The sequence below is a fragment of the Oratosquilla oratoria genome, chromosome 16, assembly GCF_046742065.1.
Source record: "Oratosquilla oratoria isolate Oo_2021 chromosome 16, ASM4674206v1, whole genome shotgun sequence".
Classification (NCBI taxonomy): Eukaryota; Metazoa; Arthropoda; class Malacostraca; order Stomatopoda; family Squillidae; genus Oratosquilla; species Oratosquilla oratoria.
The window spans coordinates 54,544,826-54,568,234 of NC_134792.1; the positions used below are offsets into that span (position 1 = coordinate 54,544,826).

The 23,409-nt window shown below is 42.7% G+C and overlaps 1 protein-coding gene across 1 annotated transcript in view; it reads right to left on the reverse strand.

Annotated features, from left to right (window-relative positions):
* Positions 1-23,409, reverse strand: part of Cbs (Cystathionine beta-synthase) — a 168,668-nt gene that overhangs the window by 104,183 nt on the left and 41,076 nt on the right. The window lies entirely within an intron of this gene.

Consider the following 23,409-nt stretch of genomic DNA (forward strand, 5'->3'; position numbering starts at 1 on the left):
AGAAGGGTGAGGGACTCAAGCCTTTCTCTGATATACTATATCTAACAAAACACAACCACAATGTGTACCAAATGCCAGAATATTTTTCTCGCAATTTAATGTATTTTTTCTGGCGTCGGCAAGTGATTTCATTCGAATGAGGATAACCCCATCCCCTCTAAAGGATAACAGAACACTCACATATTACTTCTTTATTCAAGAAATCTATTACACAATGCATGGTACCGTATATTTACAATGAGAAAGCAAAGCAAGCTTTGTATCACTAATCCTTTCCATACGTTTTGCATTGTATTTGTATTGGATGTGGGTATAAGAAAATTTTCTGACATATCAAGGGGTATTAAGGGCACCGCTGCCCTAAAGGCGTGATGCTGGATGTAAACATGGACTTGGGGAATGTCCAGGACTGTCAGCACACACAAGACACGATCACAATATAAATTGAGTGGAGGACTTTTGTGAGAGCGAAGGATTTACTCCTTGGTGACAATGAAATAATCACAATCACCGGCAGCAACAGAGACGACGACAAGGGGAAGAACAATAATGGCAATAACAACAATAACGGCAGTAATAACGACAACAGCTGCAGTGATGATGATGATAACAATAACGACAATGGTAATAACAAGAGCAACGGGAACATCACAGATAATGACAACAATAACGACAACAGCTGCAGTGATGATGATGATGATAACAATAACGACAATGGTAATAAAAAGAGTAACGGTAACATCATGTATAATGGCAACAATAACGACAACAATGCCATCGGTGTCAACAGCTACCATGGCAATATTGGCTGACCAATTAATACAATGCATAAAACGAAAGCTGAACCTGCAGAACACAAAGGATTACAAAGGAGGAGCCTGCCGATAGGAGACCTTTTGGTCCATAACTAGGTCGGATGCGAAAATTATAATGATAAATAAATAAATAAATAAACGCTCTGCCATGTGGCAAAGGAAAGTCCATTGATATACAATAGTCACTGTGCAAAAAAACTCTATCTATCCCTGCCCCTCTCCTTTTATTTACTTATTTTTTTCAAATAGCGTAGCCTGAAATATTGACTAAGTTTCAAGTAGTCAATATTTTCGAAACTTTAGAGACACCCCTACGGACTCAATTCACTCGGTAATTTCTAGACGACAAACAACTATACTCTGAAAAAAAAAAACATATATATATTATATTATATATATATATATATATATATATATATATAAATATACATATATATATATAATAATAATAAATATCTCTTTTCCCAGCCCCTATGGTCCAATATGTCTCCAAGTACAGAACCGCTTCTCTTCCAGCAGGAGACCACGTCTCCACGTGGACCCTTCAACCCGGCGACCTTCAGGAGGAGACCCATGAGGAAGGAGACAGCTAAGTTTAGCTTCATCTCCTCAAGCGGAGACGACCCCCCCTCTCCCTCCCACCCCTACCCCTCCTTCGTCTGCTTCATGTCTACATGCCCACCCCACCCCCCATCCCCGTTTCTCTCGCAGTATCTGCATTAGTATCTGCATGCCTGTGTGTGTGTGTGTGTGTGTGTGTGTTTCACCGTGGTCTTGGATCTCGTCATCGACAGCTATTTCCCTCCCGGAAGAGAGCTCTGAGCTCATATATGACCGATCTATGGGTAATGCTGTGACCTTACACGCACGCACATGTCCAACTCCCCGCCCACGTGAGTTGGAGTAACGACTCACCGCGCAGCGACACTGAAATTATTTCAGCCCTGGGCGAGATTCGAACCAGGACCGCCGTAGTGGCGGCCGAGTACTTTACCCACTGCGCCATCGAGTCGTGCGTGTGTGTGTGTGTGTGTGTGTGTGTGTGCGTGTTCCTCTTTTCATCCTTCATAACACAATCTAGTTTATATCATCCTCTGTTGCCTTTCCACCTGAGAACTTTTTCATTACCTTCAAGGTATTCAAACTGCACGGACCGTCTAATTGAGTGATCATCCAAGTTATGTTCTTCATGATCTCCGTGGTTCTTAGTCAAAACCTTATTCTGTCTTGGTTGAATTGATCTTGCTGTTCACCTCCAATTCCTCTTCCCATCGGATGACAAATCCCTGTCGCCAACATATTCAAACGTACTTCAACCACACTCGCCCCTCTTCAGTCACGAAATGATCCATAAATGTCATAATCAAGTGAAAGGAGGAAAAAAAACTTCCCTGTAAGACTCCATTTCCTTCGTTAAATCACCCGTGACATATTGTCTTATTTTTAACCACACACCAATCATTATCGCACACGATTTTCATGACCCAGTGTAATCACTTGGGAGTCCAGATTTTACACCACCCCCCTCAGTACCACTACTCAGCAGAAACTCAAAGCAAGCTTTGACACGGCTACCCCTCTCACGTGGGGGGAAAATCCAGTGTGTGTGCGTGTGTGTGTGTGTATACATAAACAGGTGTGCGTGTGTCCAACCATGTGTGTGTCTCATCAGCTGGGAGATATTTGATACACAGGTGGCCGTCCATTGGTAGTTGCCAAAAATAAATTTTATGGTCGAAAAGTGTTGCACTTATAGGGACATATTCCCTCTGTGTGTGTGGCAAAGATAATCATACTTGATGCATCCGTTCCCCAATCACCCACGCACAGGGAAAGATTGACCTAGTTCAGAAGGCTGATGACCTTCTTTGGCTTTTTAGCGCCGCCAACTCATTGCTCACGCGGCCCTTTTTCGTGACCATCCGTCCCGGAAATATCCTGACGGAACACATATCCTTCTAAAATGCAGTATTTATTCGCTGGTGTCCGGCCAGGCGTTCCCAGAGGAAAAGAAAAAGGCAAACAACGGTGCGCGCATAGAAAACGCGATCAGCTGGGTTTCTTACCAATTGTTTAATTTCTTTCCTAGGCACGCGCGAGCAATGGTGCCATCAAATATCTACGTGAGTTTCTTCTTCTTATATAGTCGGCCACTTAAATGGTAAAATTGGGGTGATATCAAACAAGGCGGAAACTACCACATCAAACACAAGAAAGAGATTTATGGTCGTAAGGATTCTGTTACCATGGAAACAAGATCTGTATTTACCAACAACAGACGATCATTGGACTGAACCGCATACAGTCTACGACGGTAAATCACTCGTACTTTCTTTTATGGGTGAAAGCTACTCTCAACGCAATGAAGAGTTACAGTGGAGCCAAAAGAGACATCGCTGCTTGCTCGTGGTTAGCATCGTGGTCTTCCACACGTGATATCCCGAGTGTATATGTGTGCAAGCTTGTACGTGTGTGTGTGTGCGTGCGTGCGCGTCACAGCCTTACCCATATATCAAGATATATAAAATATGCCCTTTCATCCACTGTGAATCACGTCACGCCAGAACGCCACAAAGATATCCACTGACCGGTGTAAAAATATATGTATACATATATTTTCATCATACTAAGAACAGTCTCTGTTTTAAAACGGGTCACGACCAGTTCACGTGACCATCAAAACGGGGGACCATCCATTAGACTCGTAATACCACGCTGATGGGACTCGACCTGGAAGAACTCATGAAGGTCTCTTCAGAAGTCAGGCGACCTCGTTTGACTTGGCTTCTGGGGTGACACGCTCGAACGCTCTTGTTCCCTCTAAAGACAAGAGCTTTCGTGTTGTGGACTTCGACTTGAAGGAGAACCCCACCAATCAAGACTTGACGTCGATCTCAAGGATTTGCCGCAGCTACAGCAGGTGTTGTTCTCGTTATGATTACAATATAAATACCAACACTGCCAAGAGTACTACTACTAATATAACTACTGTGAACAGCATTTACTATTATTATTATTTTTATTTATTTATTTATTTTACATGCCCTGTGTAAACCTTGTCCCCCTGAACTTGGTGTTTCTTAATCAACCGAACAATAACGGGATCATGCTCAGACGTTCAACTTCCATATCCTGTAAAATAACCCTTTAATAGCGACAAGGCTTATGTCTTATGACCTCCACCAGACGATTTTATTCAGCTAAGAAAGACCTCCTCCACCTTCGCCAATTCAAGGAGTTCCTACTTCTCTGTAGAGACAGTACCTTTAGCTCATCTCTCTTTTCTCTACCCTTCTCTCAAGGGTGACATTATCGCGTTACACACTACAATGAGTTGCAATGATAAAGTACAAAGAAAGCGACAGGAAAATTTTGGGTCCAAAACAAAGTCAGATAAAGAAGAAGAAAAAATATATACATCAGGTGCCAGGTGCAGCCCCCCTCCCCCTCCCCCGCCTTGCAGAGATACGCTGATGCGGCGACAATGACGAGTCTACTATCCTCTTCCCTGCTAATCTTCTGGAGGTTCTCGACTCTTAGGTATCAAACAATTTTCGACTTTAGGCTCCATTGGGGGACTCACTAGCCCTTTTGGGAGTCCTTAGGAGACCTTTGGACTCCCAAGTCGAGAACCTATGGTCTCGTGTGTTCTTACGTGGTTGCCTTGCCCGTCGCGTACCGTCCACCCTGTCACCGCCTCCAGCTAATCCATATTCTCCAATTGCGGTCTCATCCGATGCCACACGCTTCGTCACGGGAATCCTGACCTGGACGATAACTTCTTGACGCTAATGACAAAGGTCAGGCCTCTATTATTGGTAACTATGGCTTCTTCTGTGATGTCAATATCAGGTATTTTTTAGTTACCTATCTCTCGAATACTTGACATCAAACAGGAACGGGCAGTATTAACTGAACTACTTCCACGTTGACAGTAAATGTCTGTGCATGAGTTTCTTAACGTCGTTATCCATTAATGGGTTTAAACTACCATTCACATAACACTGTCAACACAACCATCTGTGTAATTCCTTCCCTCAGTACAGTCCACGGATTTTTATTATTACAAAAAAACAAAAAAACAAAAAAATCTGTACAGATGGTGACCAAGCAAATTCCTCCCGAGGGTCCGCCTACCAGCTGGCTAAAGCCATCTGCCACTGGCGACATTTCCATTGGCAGCTGGTCAGTGGCCATCTCCGTGGTGCCGTTCTGGCGTGGACCGATTCACCGTGACCTTGGATCACGTGATGGACTAGTGACCGTAAGCTATTACCCTCCAGGATGAGAGGCTATAGCTTATGTAATTTCGATCTATGGGTAATGTTGTCTCACACACACACACACAAACACACCATCCCATTTGCTCAAGGAGACAATTACAGCTTGTTTTGTCAAGAAAAACTTTCACGCCACGAACGTGGCGCGAACTCGGGATATCACGTGTGGTAAGCCACGATGCTAACCACGAGCAAGTAGCTACGATTATTTTGGTCCCAAAGATGCCACAGTGCGAGTGACGTCACAATGCCACTTCAATGGGGTTGCCTTTTTTTTTTTTTTTCCCAGTGAGGCGCGAAGTGATTCCGCCCTGAAAGCATCTTCATCCGATCGGGACCCCAGAAGTTCTTCACCCGTGAACCTCACAGAACTTCTTGTTCTTCAAGAGAACAAAGTATCTCAGGTGAGGCACTGTACCAGGGGAGGTGGAGGCAGAAATGAATAAAATCACCTGACGACAGACATAAAAACTTCACAAAAAACCCAAGGAGCGAGTTCATAAGATAGAAGATTACCTCGTTTCTTCCCCCCCCCCCCACTCCTTCCCTCTTAACACAGGCTTACGAAATTCACCTCCCCACTCCCCCTCCATTTCTCACACTGTATGGGTTAAGGAAGGCTGTTATCAAATTACCGTTATGTAACGTCTATAACTACGTCACATTTTATCAGGACCTGCCTCTCTCTGTCTCTCAAAACATAGCAAAGCATAAACCATATACCCAACAACAACAACCAGTTTTGACCATTTGTACGTTTTTTGTACACAAACAGGCAACCTACTTCCCGTTAAAAAAAGCATGATATACTTAACTGTGGTTAACATAAGTCGATTAGGTAAAGCTAAATCACACATTTCCTTCCATTGTTATTACAGACTTTCTTCTATTCGCCGTCTGGCGATTTTATTCATTCGAAAGATCCACAAACAGCGAAAATGAGACTTTCTATCTCGATGTCTGAGAAAAAATAATAATAATAATAATCATATATATATATATATATATATATATATATATATATATATATTCCTCTGGCGGATTTCTTTCATAAGTTTTATTTCCGTCAGGGGACGAATATCACGCCCTACGAGACGGCCATTATCCGAGTAAAATCGTCCGGGGTTAGCCTAACCAGTAACTGTTTAACCAAGATTAGCCTTAAACTCCTTCAGTTCTTAACTCCTTAAGCGTGGGCTTTAGTGGTCGTGAGTACAGTACATGCCTCGCGCGTATGCCTTTGGCACAGGTCCACCAAGAGGCTAAAAGCGTAGTAAACACGCATTGTGGTCGGTATACCAACGGCACCCCTACGGACCACAGTAACGTGGCATTCGTTTAAACTTGGAGAGATAAAAAAAAAAAAAAAAAAAAAAATCTTAGGCACCTGCGACACGACTCCCCAAGGAAAGGGGCGCTGGTTAAATGTCGCCAGTGAAGTACTTGAAATACTTGGGGTGTTCCTACCTGGCAGGTCGTTAACTCACGACCGCCTAGGAGTGGTTTTGAGTGCAAATACAAACATCTGTAGATCCCTTACAAGCGAAGTTGGTTGACTATCATAAACCCAAAATGGCGACAAAAGAACACACAGACACACACACACATATATATACAGTATATATGTGCACACACACACACACTTACGTATTCCATAATAGTTACAACGAAAAAAAAAGTCTCGTTCAAATGCTACTATGCCTAGCTGGTCGCGTTAGGAATCATGTTCACCAGGTATACGGACTAGATTTCAGTCGACCCGTTCCCTGGCTCAAAGTTTATTTCTGGCAACAATTCTTTCGGACGTTCTGCCTAAGATGGTAGCAGACATGACCATAAGGTACCGTGATCGAACCTTCACGACCACGATTTGATTATTTGAAAGATTTCACTGCAACTAGTAATTTGTTCCATAACACACACACACACAATATACATATATATATATATATATATATATATATATATATATATATATATATATATATATCTCGAAGATGTCTTACATAGACGAAAACGTTCTGTATCAGTTTTTTTCAATTTCTTGGTAGTTTCTACAAAAACAGTTTATCACGTGTGTTTTGTGATTTCTTTGCACACACACACACACACACACACACATATATATTTATATATATATATATAAACATATATATACATATGCAAAGTAGACCACTTGGAAAAAGAAACTTTCGAAACAGAGCGCTTTCGTATATACATCTTTAGTAATATACGAAAGCGCTGTGCTTCGTTAGTTTTTTTTTCCATGTGGTCTACTTTGCATAAGTGAACACACGTACCCATGTTCACACACACACACACACATATATATATATATATATATATATATATATATATATATATTTGTGTTTTCGCCCACACTGACAGCGCTGAGATCGCTGTCAGTGAAAAATTAAAAACATCACTGGGGTCCTTGACAGGCTCCCTACATACTACTGGGAGGTACTTCCCCTGTTTTATCTCATCTACTGCCAAATGACTCCACACATTTCAGTGGCTTTCCTTCGGAAACTGACAGGATTGAACGGTCTAACGGGAAAATCGTTCTAGAACTGGATCTTATAAACAAATAACAAAATCGCTCCACAAGTGTATTACATTGAGAAGTAAACTTAATCAAATAAAACAAATGAAATAAAACAAAACATAAACAATCTGCATGAGGTTTCGATCCATCATATAGAGCTCCTCAATTCACCTTCCCGAAGAGGTTTGCTAAGATGAATAAAAGATGAAGTGAAATGGAAAATGCCACCAGGCACAGAAAGCACAAGACTTAGTTTATTTTCTGTCTATCGTCGTCTGACTAATTTCTAACTGCCTGCGTAGACGAGGACACTAAATTGGCAGACATTATGCACGACCAGGGTTGCGTGGTAACAAGTATTTATCTTTTACGTGTATATATTTTTCCGTTCGGGAGATAGCTTATCTTCTTTGTCAGGCAACACAGAACGAGGAAATAACCTACTGCTTTCTGCACCTGAACAAGTGGTTGGCACAGATTCCAAATATCGACGGGAACTCCGTTGTTTCTTATGCAAGTTCTGGTAGATGGTTCTTCAATCACTGGTTCCTGGTTGTTACGGCCTGCGTCTTACCAGCGCTTCTATCCATATCTCGTGCCCCTGCAGCGCGCTATCCTATATATCCACCGTTTATGGTCCAGTTTTCTGTAGGGAGTTATGTACAGATGATACGAGGTATTGGTGCTTTGTTGTTCCAGATTTGGTGTAGAGTCGATATTGTTTGAAGGGGACTAGATGATAGCAATTCGTTATTGCTGGGTGCTGTGTAAAATGTCAGGTCTAACAACCCGTAAAATATTGTGAGGGGAAATTTACTCTGGCAAATGTGAGTTCATTACGGATGGAGTTCATGAGCTAGTTTGATGTGGTGTTGTTTTGGGTCGTGTTTCCTTGTTGACTGGCGGAGGATTTGTCAATGGAACTAGGTATGATTGGTTATGCGTTCATTCATCCCAGCTGGGTACGGTGGGGCATAGCTACCGGGGAGCTGTGTTATGCCTCGTCCTCACATAGGGCGACCATTGGGCCTACACTTCCATGTGGGTTATGACCAAGGGTTTCCAGTCGTCATTATCCCCTGCCCATCACAGGAGGGCATATGGTTGTTGTAAAAATGAAGTTACTGTCTCGCTCTTGGCAACTACCAAGTAACAGGTCCCGAGGATCACCTCAAAGAAGTGGAGTGGCACTTGATCCTCCTTCCACACGGTTTCCAGCCTCGAGGTCTGGTCTCGAGATCCGACTGTCCTCTTATTTTCGATGAGGTTGAGTTTCAGGATCTCGAAATGAAATTCATGACAGGGACTGAATACTTCGGGAAAGTTAACCTTTGTTCCTCATCGATCACTAAATGCTTGCTGTAAATATGCCTGACAGTTAGTCTGAAAGAAGTGTGGCAAAAAGAAAAAATTCTCGTACACACACACACACACATATATAATTTTGTTTTTGCTGGTAACCACAAAGGAAGCCGGAAGGAAACATTAATTCCCAAGCGCTTTCGTGTTATTCACATCTTCAGGGGATGTGAATAACACGAAAGCGCTTGGGAATTACGGTTTCCTTCCGATTTCCTTAGTAGTTACCAGCAAAATTTGTGGATCACGTGTTGTTTTAGTGATCTTTCTGCATATACAGATATGTATATATATATATATATATATATATATGTGATGTATAAAATACTCTCCCACAAGTTTCGAAGCCATATACAAAGTGGAATTTGTAGGATGTATGACTGTGTAGTTAATATGAATTTCATGGGTGAGGCAGACGTGACTGCTGTATGCAAACGAACATTTGGCCCAAGGACATTTCTATTCTACACACATGACGTGATGCTGTTGTTGCAATGTTTGCCTTCGAATCTTTGTTGTGTCTTCGTGTGGCCAAGTAGGCGAGGGAGGGAAGGGAAAAATTCACGATTAAGTTCACGTAACTGAAGTATTCGCTTGCTTATGAGTTAAACCCCTTTCCCTAACTAAAATAGATGCCACGAGGCTGTTAAGAAAATAGCGGGGAGCTACATAGGTGGCGTACCAAAAGTTTATTACGCAATAATTCCTCCCACAACCCCCCCCCCCCCGCCTCTTGTTGTGTGGGGGGTCCCGTCTTTTGTCTAAATCATAACTAACTGTAAATTCTCTTCTGGTTTCACCATGGGCTACATCATATTCTAGACCATTCCAACTCGATTAAGTTTCATAGCCAACATATTTTCGTCATCTTTCAGACGCGTATGTAGGGGCATGCATGTATGTGTATTTTACGTGTATGTGCGCGCACACTCTGTGTAGCCGTGACGAAAGTTGAGGAAATTCATGTGCATGTCCTGATACACTAACAACAACAACAGAGAGAGAGAGGGAGGGAGAGAGAGAGAGAGAGAGAGAGAGAGAGAGAGAGAGAGAGAGAGAGAGAGAGAGAGAGAAAGAGAGAAATAGACTATAAGCGTAATTCAATTCCTGCATATCACAGTAAGGTAAACATACTGTACTCGTACACACACACACACTCTTTCTCCCAGTCTCTCTCTCTCTCTCTCTTTTGACGGAGTAGTTGTTCACACTTTAAAATGGACTGACAAGTTTCTGTTCTTCGCAAATAAATGAATAGACAAATAAATAAATGAATATAATAAAAATTAAATATAACAAAATAAATAGAAAATAGATAAACAATTAAATGAATTAATGAAAAAATAGTAATTTTTGTTTACGAGACAGTGAACCTCTTCAACAGTATTATATCGATAACCAGCGCTTCTCTCCTGCACTGTCAAGCAAAAATTGGGCGGTTGTGTATGAATGCCTTCATTGAATTACATCGTAATTGGACTGCCGCGGTTGAAAACGCTAGTGTGAACAGGGTCCTAGAGGTGTCAAGTCTTGAGGCGAGCAGCAGAAGGGACGAAGAGTGGAAATTATTATTATTATTATTTTATTTAGAGACTAGTTTTCAGCCATAAAAGAATGCCGAGTTACTCTGGACCGTAGGGGTGCCACGGAAGCAGGGTCAGAATTGTTATTTAGCCTCGAATATCCATTGATAGAACTCGTTTCCCCGGTAATGTCGGTCATTATTGTCACAAATAAGTATTTTGGTAAATAATGGATATATAATTAATAATAAATGATGAACATAAAATAAATTATATATATATATTATGGGAAAGGTGGAGGGGGAAACACGGGTCTTTATCTGATTATCGAGTTTATTCCTGACCGGTTTCGCTTACAATAGCTTCTTCAGAGGAGTGGCTATTGTAAGCGAAACCGGTCAGGAATAAACTCGATAATCAGATAAAGACCCGTGTTTCCCCCTCCACCTTTCCCATAATTTGTCCCAATGTCTCTACATATATATATATATATATATATATATATATATATATATATATATATATATATATATATGCCTTATAATTGAGAAAAATGTCATGAATATATAAGTAGGTAAACAATGTGAACGTAAATAGTTGTACGAAATGGATGAAATTAGCAAACTGTGGAGAAAAACAACGAATTTGGTTCTTTTTTGGTCATACAAGCGTGGAAGTAATTATCAACTTAAATGAAAACCAGAAGTGCTTGTACTCGTGGGGTTCCGCATATTGCTTCCACATACAAATACACACACACACGTTAAAGATGAAAGGGTTTTTTAAGAGGTCCTGAGAGTGAATTGAGAAAGAGCACATGTCTAAAGGATGTAAAGAAGTACAATTCTTAACGTAGATTCATAAACACGTGAAATAGCTAAGAAGGTGATAGAGCCCAAACTCAAACAATAAATGCATTCAGATCAGAATGTGATAACTGGAAATCAAGGATTTAGATTAACTTGGAACTGTACATGAATCTGAGCCCAGGTTTGTTAGAAAATTAGAGAACAGGAGACGGGACCCAACGAGCGTTGCTCCTTTCCTGAATACTACAATTAGGTAAACACACACACTCGAAGGTATAGAGGACTCGTTTAAATTGAAAAAGATGTCATGGCGCCGAAGAAGAATAATCACACGAATTCCATCAGCTGAGGGTTAATGGAGAGGGGCTTTACCTCCAGAAACACCTGCGAGGCTTAACTCGATCTGAATAAAATCGCCTGGCGACAGGAAGCAAAAAAGAACGCAAGAAGGATCCTCGCCGTTTCTGGGTCGGAGCAGTATCTCTGATGTCCTCCTCGGTGCGGCGACGAATCGTTCGCTCCCGTCCGGGTCCTCCACGTCTGGGGGAGCAGTTCGACCGAAAGAGCAGGAGGCCGACCGGCGGAGACAAGGATTGCAGAGACGACAAGACCCGCCGGTCGGCCTGGATAGCTGGAAAAGACTAACAGAAGGATACTATCAAGGAGGTCGGTCGGCCTAGACATCATCGAAAAGGAACGAGGCCGACCGACCGGGGAAACAGAGAGATGTAGCGGAAAAGAAAGGAAGCCGACCGGTTAGGAAAGAGAAAAAGAAAAGATAAGAAAACCGGTCGGCTGGGAAGTCCGAAAGAACTTTTGAAGAGCACGGGAGGACGGTCGACCAAAGAAGAGTACAGGATCGAGGTCGGCCGTCCGGGTAAGCTGGAACGTTTATACAGAATGGAATTCCAAAGGAGGTCGGCTGGCACATAATACGTAAAGGAACGATGCCAGCTGACCGGGTAAAAGGATAAGACATAGCTTGTTGGAATGGAGGTCAGTCGGTCGGCATGGAAAGAAACAAGTAAGGATTGGAAGCCGACCGGCTGACCGGGAGGAGCTCTCCCTCAGCTGAATAATAAAGTCTTCTGGCGCTCACCAGAACGAAAATACAAAAGAAGTGCAGCAAAAGGGACGAACGAACAGTGGGAATTAAAAGTTATTTATTTATTTTGGTAGTAGAGACTAGTTTTCAATTATAAAAGAGTTACTCTGGGCCGTAGGGGTGTCACGAAAGGATCAGTATTGCTTTTTGGCTTCGAATATCCATCGATAAAATTTGTTGTCTCGGTTATGTCGATAAGAATAAATCACAAATCTTATTCTGTCCAAAAATAAATATCTTAATAGGTTAGGTTAGGTTAGGTTTATAAATTATACTATATATGTATATATATATATATATATATATGTATATGTATATATATATATATATGTGTGTGTGTGTGTGTGTGTCTGTGTGTGTGTGATTCACCGTGACCTTGGACCACATGTTGGGCTTGTGATCTACAACCTTCCCAAATGAGAGCACACAAATCAATCCTTGCCCACCATCTCGCAGTGCAGAGATGGTGAAATAATTTTATCCCCATGTGTGTAAGCAATATGCGGATCCCCACGAGTACAACCATTCAGCTTAATGACAACAGTTGTACGCGAAACATTTTTTTATTCCTAATTTTACGTATTTCGTACAACCATTAACCTTCACATTTATTCATGACAATCTTTTTCTTGTACATAAGACACACACTTATATATATATATATATTCATATGTATATATATAATTCATTATCATTAACCATATATTAGCTATTTAAATATATATTTTTTGGACAGAATAAGATTTGTGATTTATTCTAATCGACACAACCCGAGACCAATTCTATCGATGGATATTAGAAGTTAAAAAGCAATACTGATCCTTTCGTGACACCCCTACGGTCCAGAGTAACTCAGCATTCTTTTATAATTGAAAACTGGTCTCAACTCCCAAAATAAATAAATAAATAACTTTTAATCTCCACAATTCGTCCCTTCTCCTGCACTTCTTTTGTATTTTCGTTGCGGTCAGCGCCAGAAGACTTTATTATTCAGCTGAGGGAGAGCTCCTCCCGGTCAGCCGGTCGGCTTCCAATCTTTACTTATTCCTTTCCATGCCGACCGGCTGACCTCCATTCCAACAAGCTATGTCTTATCCTTTTACCCGGTCGGCTGGCATCGTTCCTTTACGCATTGTCTGCCAGCCGACCTCCTTTGGTATTCCATTCTGTATCAACTTTCCAGCTTACCCGGACGGCCGACCTCGATCCTTGACTCTTCTTTGGTCGACCGTCCTCCCGTGCTCTTCAAAAGTTCTTTTCGACTTCCCAGCCGACCGGTTTTCTTATCTTTTCTTTTTCTCTTTCCTAACCGGTCGGCTTCCTTTCCTGTCGGGCTACGTCTCGCTGTTTCCCCGGTCGGTCGGCCTCATTCCATTTCGATGATCTCCAGGCCGACCGACCTCCTTCATAATATCTTTCTTGCAAATCTATCCAGCTATCCAGGCAGACCGGCGGGTCTTGTCGTCTGCAATCCTTGTCTCCGCCGGTCGGCCTCCTGCTCATTCGGTCAAACTGTCCCCCAGTCGTGGAGGACCCGGACGGCAGCGAACGACTCGTCGCCACACCGAGGAGGACATCAGAGATACTGCTCCGACCCGGAAACGGCGAGGATCTTTCTTGCGTCCTCTTTTTTGATTCCTGTCGCCAGGCGATATTATTCAGCTCGAGTCAAGCCTCGCAGGTGTTTCTGGGGGTAAAGCCCCTCTCCATTAAACCCCACATGACGGAGTTCGTGTCATTATTCTTGTTCGGCGCCATGACATCTTGTTCAGTTTAAACAAGCCCTCTTTACCTTTGTGTGTGTGTGTGTGTGTGTGTTTACCAAATTGTAGTATTCAGGAAAGGAGCAACGCTCGTTGGGTCCCGTCTCCTGTTCTCTAATTTTCTAACAAACCTAGACTCAAATTCATGTACATTTCCAACTTAATCTAAATCCTTGATTTCCAATTATCACATTCTGATCTGAATGCACTTATTGTTTGAGTTTGGGCTCTATCGCCCTCTTAGCTATTCCACGTATTTATGAATCTACCTTGGAAACTATTTTTTACGTCCTTTAGACATGTGTTCTGTCTTAAATTACTCTCAGGACCTCTTAAAATGCCCTTCCATCTTTAATGTGTGTGTGTGTGTGTTTGTATGTGGAAGCAATATGTGGATCCCCATGAGTACAAGCACTTCTAGTTCTCATTTAACTTCCACACTTGTACAACCAAAAAACAGCCGAATTCGTTGTTGTTTTTTCTCCACAATTTGTTAATTTCACCCATTTCGTACAACTGTTTACGTTCACATTTATTACCTACTTATCTATCTATTCATATTTTTTTCTTATTTATAAGACATGTATATTTATATATTATTTATTTTGTAATTCATCATTTATTATTGATTATATATCTATTATTTACCAAAATACTTAGTGACAATAATGATCGACACTACCGGTTCTATCGATGGATATTCGAAGCTAAATAGCAATTCTGATCCTCCTTTCGTGACGCCCCTACGGTCCAGAGTAACTCAAGCATAATTTTATGGTTGAAAACAAGTATCTACAAAATAAAAATAATAAATAAATACAATAAAGTAAATTTCCTCTCTTCGTCCCTCATGCTGCCCTCCTCAACCCTTGACAGCTGTAGGGCCCTGTTCACACTAGCGTTTCCAACCGCGGCAGTCCAATTACAATGTAAGTCAATTGAGGCGTTCACACACAACCGCCCAGTTTTCCCTTGGCAATGCGGTACCGTTGCGGTTTCCGCGCGGCTAAAACCGCTAGTGTGAAGAGGGACTAAAGTCTCCACCTCTTCGATGTAATATAGTCCCCAGGGAGAGAAGCGCTGCTTATAATCAGCAAAGAACTGTTGAGGGGGCTCACTGTCTATATTTCGAGAACACAAATATTATTACTTTTTCATTTATTAATTCAATTATTTATCTATTTGCTATGTCTTTGTTTATCTTTTTATTTTCTATTTATTTATCATGTATTTATTTGTTGTTTATTTATTTGCGATGAACAGAAACTTGTCAGTCCATTTTAAAGTGGGAACAACTACTCCGTCAAAAGAGAGAGAGAGAGAGAGAGAGACGGGGAGAAAGAATGTGTGTGTACATTATGTGTTTACCTTATTGTGATGTGCAGGAACTGAATTACGCTTATGATTTATACTCTGCCTGTCTCTCCTCTCTCTCTGTGAAAGAAATGTGCACAAATGCAGCTGCGAAGCTTTCGGGTGTGGCCACTTTGGTGATCATCAGCTGTTAGGGCGCACAGGACTCTTGTTCGTCCGTGCTTTAGGATTGTTGCTAGTGTATCAGGACACACCTACAGAGTGTGTGCGCGGACATGCACGTACACGCGTAACACACATACATGCATGCTCCCTCACACGCATCTGAAAGATGACGAAAACATGTTTTCCATGGAAAATTAATCGAGTTGGAATAGTTTAGATATGATATAGCCCAAGGTCAAGGCGGAAGAGTGTTTACAGATAGCTATGATGAAAAAGAAAAGACGGAATCTTTTCTGGACATTACAATCCCATCATGACACCGGCTTGACGGTGAGGCGCGTGCTCGACCGCTAATTCAGCGGCCTGAGTTCGATCCCCGCCCAGGGCTAGAAAAAGCATTATAACATCACAGGTCGGCATTCCAGCTCTTATGGGCAAAATGTTGTGTGTGGGAGGGTAAAGGGCCATTAACACGGTCAATCTGGCAGACAAGTGATTGAAGTGATGTTTGACCGTGTGAATGAGGTATTTGGTTGTCAAACGCGTTTGGCAACCAAATAACCCCATTCACACATCACTTCAAACACTTGTTTGACAAATCGGGTTTGACTGTGTAACTGCCCCTTAATATAAGTCAATCACGAGTCAGGCACGCGATCCAAGGCCATTGCGATTGCGATGAATGGCGTGTACACCTAGCAGTCTTGAGGCCGAATGCCATCCACCCTTGGCGAAAGATCTTTCTCCCGGGCGCCCAGTGATCGTTGGCTGCCCAACCCGGAAACGCCGTTGGGGGAGGGGAAGCACATCACCTGTAAAGGTTCACCAATGTCCGAGTGGACACGCTGGTACTGCCCCCAGAGAGAGAAGAAAAGAAGAACAAGGACACCATCACAGTGTGCCCGTGAGAACGAAGACAAAAACACAGCAAGAGGCAGGGGGAAGGGATTGGGGGTTATTGCGTAACAAACGTTTGGTACGCCACCTATTTCCTTAACAGCCTCGTGGCACCTAATTTGGTTAGGGAAAGGGGTTTAACTCATAAACAGGTTAATACTTCAGTTATGTGTCCTTAATCGTGGCCATCTCTCCCTTCCCTCCCTCGCCTACTTGGCCACACGAAGAAAGACCCAAGAGGGATTGGAATGTAAACATTGCGACAACTTCTTCGCGTCACATGATGCAAAGGAGAAATGCCCATGAGCCTAATGTACATTTGCATATTAGCGGGGGATGGGAAGGGCGTTTACTAGGTTCTCTCCCCCACCCTTATAATTCGTATTAACTACACAGCCATGACTCTGTAGATAGTCAGCAAGTCACCTCATTCTCTTTGTTCCAGAGTCGGCAATTCTGCTTTTGACAATCTCTCTTGACATGACAGTTTTGATAGTTTTGGGGCAATCTTCGTAGTTTTTCTCTGGATTCTCTCAATTTTCCTTATATTCTTTTTGGTACTGGTTGACCATACTGCTGTTACGTACTCCAATTTTGGCCTTATCAGTGTGACTCGTATTTTCTTTACAATTTCTTCATCGAAGTAATAGCCACCTTTATTGATCTCAACAAGTCGTAGGTATCTCCGACAATTTTGTTTATCTGTTTATCAAGGGACATGTCCTTTGTGATGATTACTCACTGTAGATGTGTCCTGATACACTATCAACAATCCTAAAGCACGGACGAACAATAGTCCTGTGCGCCCTAACAGCTGATGATCACCAAAGTGGCCAAACACGAAAGGTTCGCAGCTGAATATGTGCACATTTCTTTCACACACACACAACCACGCACACACACACACACACAGAGAGAGAGAGAGAGAGAGAGAGAGAGAGAGAGAGAAGGAGAGAGAGAAGGGGAGAGAAAGAGAGAGAAGGGGAGAGAAAGAGAGAGAAGGAGAGAGAGAGAGAGAGAGAGAGAAGGAGAGAGAGAGAGAGAGAGAGAGAGAGAGAAGGGGAGACAGAGAGAGAGAGAGAGAGAAGGAGAGAGAGAGAGAGAGAGAGTGAGGCAGGCAGAGAATAAATCATACGCGTAATTCAGTTCCTGCACATGACAATAAGGAAAACATACTGTACACACACACACACACTCTCCCGTCTCTCTCTTTTGACGGAGTAGTTGTTCACAATTTAAAATGGACTGACAAGTTTCTGTTCTTCGCAAATGAATAAAATAAATATAACAAATAAATACAAGATAAATAGAAAATAAAAAGATAAACAAAGAAATAGCAAATAGATAAATAATGAAATGAATAAATGAAAAAGTAATCATATTTGTGTTTTCAAAATATAGACAGCGAACCGCCTCAACAGTTCTTTGCCGTCCGGGTAAGCTGGAACGTTTATACAGAATGGAATTCCAAAGGAGGTCGGCTGGCACAGAATACGCAAAGGAACGATGCCAGCCGACCGGGCAAAAGGATAAGGTATATCTTGTTGGAATGGAGGTCAGCCGGTCGGCATGGAAAGAAACAAGTAAAGATTGGAAGCCGACTGGCTGACCGGGAGGAGCTCTCCCTCAGCTGAATAATAAAGTCTTCTGATGCTGACCAGAACGAAAATCCATAAAGGTGGCTTTTACTTACTTGGATTAAGAATTTGTAAAGAAAATACTAGTCACACTGCTAAGTCCAAAATTGGAGTACGCAGCGGCACTATGGTCACCCAGTACCAAAAAGAATATAGGGGAAATTGAGAGAATCCACGAAGATTGTCCCAACACTATCAAAACTGTCATGTCAAGAGATATTGTCAAAAGCAGAATTGCCGACTCTGGAACAAAGAGAATGAGGTGACTTGCTGACTATCTACAGAGTCATGACTGTGTTGTTAATACGAATTATAAGGGTGGGGGAGAGAACATAGTAAACCCCCTTCCCATCCCCCGCTGGTATGCAAATGTACATTAAGCTCATGGGCATTTCTCCTTTGCATCATGTGACGCGAAGTTGTCGCAATGTTTACATTCCAATCCCAGTTGGGTCTTTCTTCGTGTGGCAAAGTAGGCGAGGGAGGGAAGGGAGAGAAGTCAACGATTAAGGACACGTAACTGAAGTATTCACCTGTTTACGAGTTAAACCCCTTTCCCTAACCAAAATAGGTGCCACGAGACTGTCAATAAAATAGCCGGGCGTTACATAGGTGGCGTACCAAACGTTTATTACGCAATAACCCCCAATCCCATCCCCCTGCCTCTTGTTGTGTTTTTGTCTTCGTTCTCACGGGCACACTGTGATGGTGTCCTTGTTCTTCTTTTCTTCTCTTTCTGGGGGCAGTACCAGCGTGTCCACTCGGACATGGGTGAACCTTTACAGGTGATGTGCTTCCCCTCCCCCGACGGCGTTTCCGGGTTGGGCAGCCAACGATCACTGGGCGCCCGGGAGAAAGATCTTTAGCCAAGGGTGGATGGCATTCGGCCTCACAACACTGCTAGGTGTCCACGCCTTTCATCGCAATCGCAATGGCCTTGGATCGCGTGCCTGACTCGTGATTGACATACATTAAGGGGCATTTACACAGTCAAACTCAATTGGTCAAACAAGTGTTTGAAGTGAAGTTTCACAGTGTGAATGGGGTTATTTGGTTGTCAAACGCGTTTGGCAACCAAATACCCCATTCAAACGGTCAAACATCACTTCAATCACTTGTATGACAGTTTGACCGTGTTAAGGGCCCTTTACCCTCCCACACACAACATTTTGCCCATAAGAGCTGGAATGCCGACCTGTGATGTTATAATGCTCTTTCTAGCCCTGGGCGGGGATCGAACTCAGGCCGCTGAATTAGCGGTCGAGCGCGCGCCTCACCATCTAGCCGGTGTCATGATGTGATTGTAATGTACAGAAAAGTAGCTACACTCGTGGGATACTGTCTTTTTTTAATCATAGCTATTTGTAAACTCTCTTCCGCCTTGACCTTGGGCTATATCATATTCTAAATTATTCCAACTCGATTAATTTTCCATGGAAAACATTTTTTCGTCATCTTTCAGATGCGTGTGAGGGAGCATGCATGTATGTGTGTTACGCGTGTACGTGCATGTCCGCGCACACTCTCTGTAGGTGTGTCCTCATACACTATGAACAATCCTAAAGCACGGACGAACACAAGTCCTGTGCGCCCTAACACCAAAGTGGCCAAACACGAAGGCTTCGCAGCTGCATATCTGCACATTTCTTTCACACAAACACACACACACACACACACACACAGAGAGAGAGAGAGAGAGAGAGAGAGACGGCTGAGAATAAATCATAAGCGTAATTCAGTTCCTGCACATCATAATAAGGTAAACACATACTGTACACACACATTCTTTCTCCCCGTCTCTCTCTCTCTCTCTCTCTTTTGACGTAGTAGTTGTTCCCACTTTAAAATGGACTGACAAGTTTCTGTTCTTCGCAAATGAATAAATACATAAATAAATAAATATAACAGATAAATACAATATAAATAAATACAAAATAAAAAGATAAACAAAGAAATAGCAAATAGATAAATAATAAAATGAATAAATGAAAAAGGAATCATATTTGTTTTCGAAATAAAAACAGTGAACCCCCTCAACAGTTCTTTGCCGATAATAACCAGCGCTTCTCTCCCTGGGGACTGCATTACATCGAAGAGGTGGAGACTTTAGTCCCTCTTCACGCTAGCGGTTTGAGCCGCGCGGAAACCGCAGCGGTACCGCATTGCCAAGGAAAAACTGGGCGGTTGTGTGTGAACTCCTCCATTGACTTACATTGTAATTGAACTTCCGCGGTTGGAAACGCTAGTGTGAACAGGGCCCTAAAGCTGACCAAGGTCCATATATGGACCTTGCAGCTGACAAGGGTTGAGGAGGGCAGCAGCAGGGACGAAGAGTGGAATTTTATTTCATTTCATTTATTTATCATTTTTCTTTTGTAGACTAGTTTTCAACCATAAAATAATGCTGAGTTACGCTGGACAGTAGGGGCGTCACAAAAAGAAGATCAGAATTGCTATTTAGCTTCTAATATCCATCGATAGAACCGGTAGTGTCGATCATTATTGTCACTAATAAGTATTTTGGTAAATAATAGATATATAATAACAAATGATGAATAACACATAATAAATAATATATACATATACAGGTGTTATACATAAGAAAAATTATCATGAATAGATAGATAAGTAGGTAATAAATGTGAACGTAAACAGTTGTACGAAATGGGTGAATTTAGCAAATTGTGGAGAAAAAACAACAACGAATTTGGTTCTTTTTTGGTCGTACAAGCGTGCAAGTTAAATGAGAACTGGAAGTGCTTGTACTCGTAGGGTTCCACAAATTGCTTTCACATACAAACACACACACACGTTAAAGATGGAAGAGCATTTTAACTAGTCCTGAGAGTAATTTAAGACAGAACACATGTCTAAAGGATATAAAGAAATACAGTTTTCAAGGTAGATTCATACGTAGAATAGCTAAAAAGGCAATATAGTCCAAACTCAAACAATACGTGCATTCAAATCAGAATAGAATCGCTTGGCGACAGAAATAAATAAATAAAAATAAAATAAAGGACGCATGAAGGATCCTCGACGTTTCCGGGTCGGAGCAGTATCTCCGATGTCCTCCTCGGTGCGGAGACGAATCGTTCGCTCCCGTCCGGGTCCTCCACGACTGGGGGAGCAGTTCGACCGAATGAGCAGGAGGCCGACCGGCGGAGACAATGAATGCAAAGGACAAGAATCGCCGGTCGGCCTGGATCGCTGGAATAGTACAACAGAAGGATATATCATGGAGGTCGGTCGGCCTGGAAATCATCGAAAAGGAACAAGGCCGACCGACCGGGGTATAAGCAAGACATAGCGCGACAGGAAAGGAAGCCGACCGGTTAGGAAAGAGCAAAAGAAAAGTAAAGAAAACCGGTCGGCTAGGAAGTCGTAAAGAAATTTTGAAGAGCATGGGAGGACGGTCGACCAAAGAAGAGTACAGGATCGAGGTCGGCCGTCCGGGTAAGCTGGAACGTTTATACAGAATGGAATTCCAAAGGAGGTCGGCTGGCAGACAATGCGTAAAGGAACGATGCCAGCCGACCGGGCAAAAGGATAAGGTATAGCTTGTTGGAATGGAGGTCAGCCGGTCGGCATGGAAAGAAACAAGTAAAGATTGGAAGCCGACCGGCTGACCGGGAGGAGCTCTCCCTCAGCTGAATAATAAAGTCTTCTGATGCTGACCACAACGAAAATCCATAAAGGTGGCTTTTACTTACTTGGATTAAGAATTTGTAAAGAAAATACTAGTCACACTGCTAAGTCCAAATTTGGAGTACGCAGCGGCACTATGGTCACCCAGTACCAAAAAGAATATAAGGAAAATTGAGAGAATCCACAGAACAACTACGAAGATGGCACCAACACTATCAAAACTGTCATGTCAAGAAAGGTTGTCAAAAGTAGAATTGCCGACTCTCGAACAAAGAGAATGAGGTGACTTGCTGACTATCTACAGAGTCATGACTGTGTTGTTAATACGAATGATAAGGGTGGGGGAGAAAACCTAGTAAACGCCCTTCCCATCCCCCGCTGGTATGCAAATATACATTAGGCTCATGGGCATTTCTCCTTTGCATCATATAACGCGAAGAAGTTGTCGCAATGTTTCCATTCCAATCCCAGTTGGGTCTTTCTTCGTGTGGCAAAGTAGGCGAGGGAGGGAAGGGAGAGAAGTCAACGATTAAGGACACGTAACTGAAGTATTCACCTGTTTACGAGTTAAACCCCTTTTCCTAACCAAAATAGGTGCCATGAGGCTGTTAAGAAAATAGCCAGGCGTTACATAGGTGGGGTACCAAACGTTTATTACGCAATAACCACCCAAGCCCATCCCCCTGCCTCTTTCTTTGTTTTTGTTTTCGTTCTCACGGGCACACTGTGATGGTGTCCTTGTTCTTCTTTTCTTCTCTTTCTGGGGGCAGTACCAGCGTGTCCACTCGGACATTGGTGACCCTTTACAGGTAATGTGCTTCCCCTCCTCCTCCTCCGACGGCGTTTCCGGGTTGGGCAGCCAACGATCATTGGGCGCCCGGGAGAGAGATCTTTAGCCAAGGGTGGATGGCATTCGGCCTCACAAGACTGCTAGTTCTCCACGCCATTCATCGCAATCGCAATGGCCTTGGATCGCGTGCCTGACTCGTGATTGACATATATTAAGGGGCATTTACACGGTCAATCCGATTTGTCAAACAAGTGTTTGAAGTGATGTGTGACCGTGTGAATGGGGTTATTTGGTTGCCAAACGCGTTTGACAACCAAATACCTCATTCACACGGTCAAACATCACTTCAATCACTTGGATGACAGTTTGACCGTGTTAAGGGCCCTTTATCCTCCCACACACAACATTTTGCCCATAAGAGCTGGAATGCCGACCTGTGATGTTATAATGCTCTTTCTAGCCCTGGGCGGGGATCGAACTCAGGCCGCTGAATTAGCGGTCGAGCACGCGCCTCACCATCTAGCCGGTGTCATGATGTGATTGTAATGTACAGAAAAGTAGCTACACTCGTGGGGATCCCGTCTTTTTTTAATCATAGCTATCTGTAAACCCTCTTCCGCCTTGACCTTGGGCTATATCATATTCTAAACTATTCCAACTCGATTCATTTTCCATGGAAAACATGTTTTCGTCATCTTTCAGATGAGTGTGAGGGAGCATGCATGTATGTGTGTTACGCGTGTACGTGCATGTCTG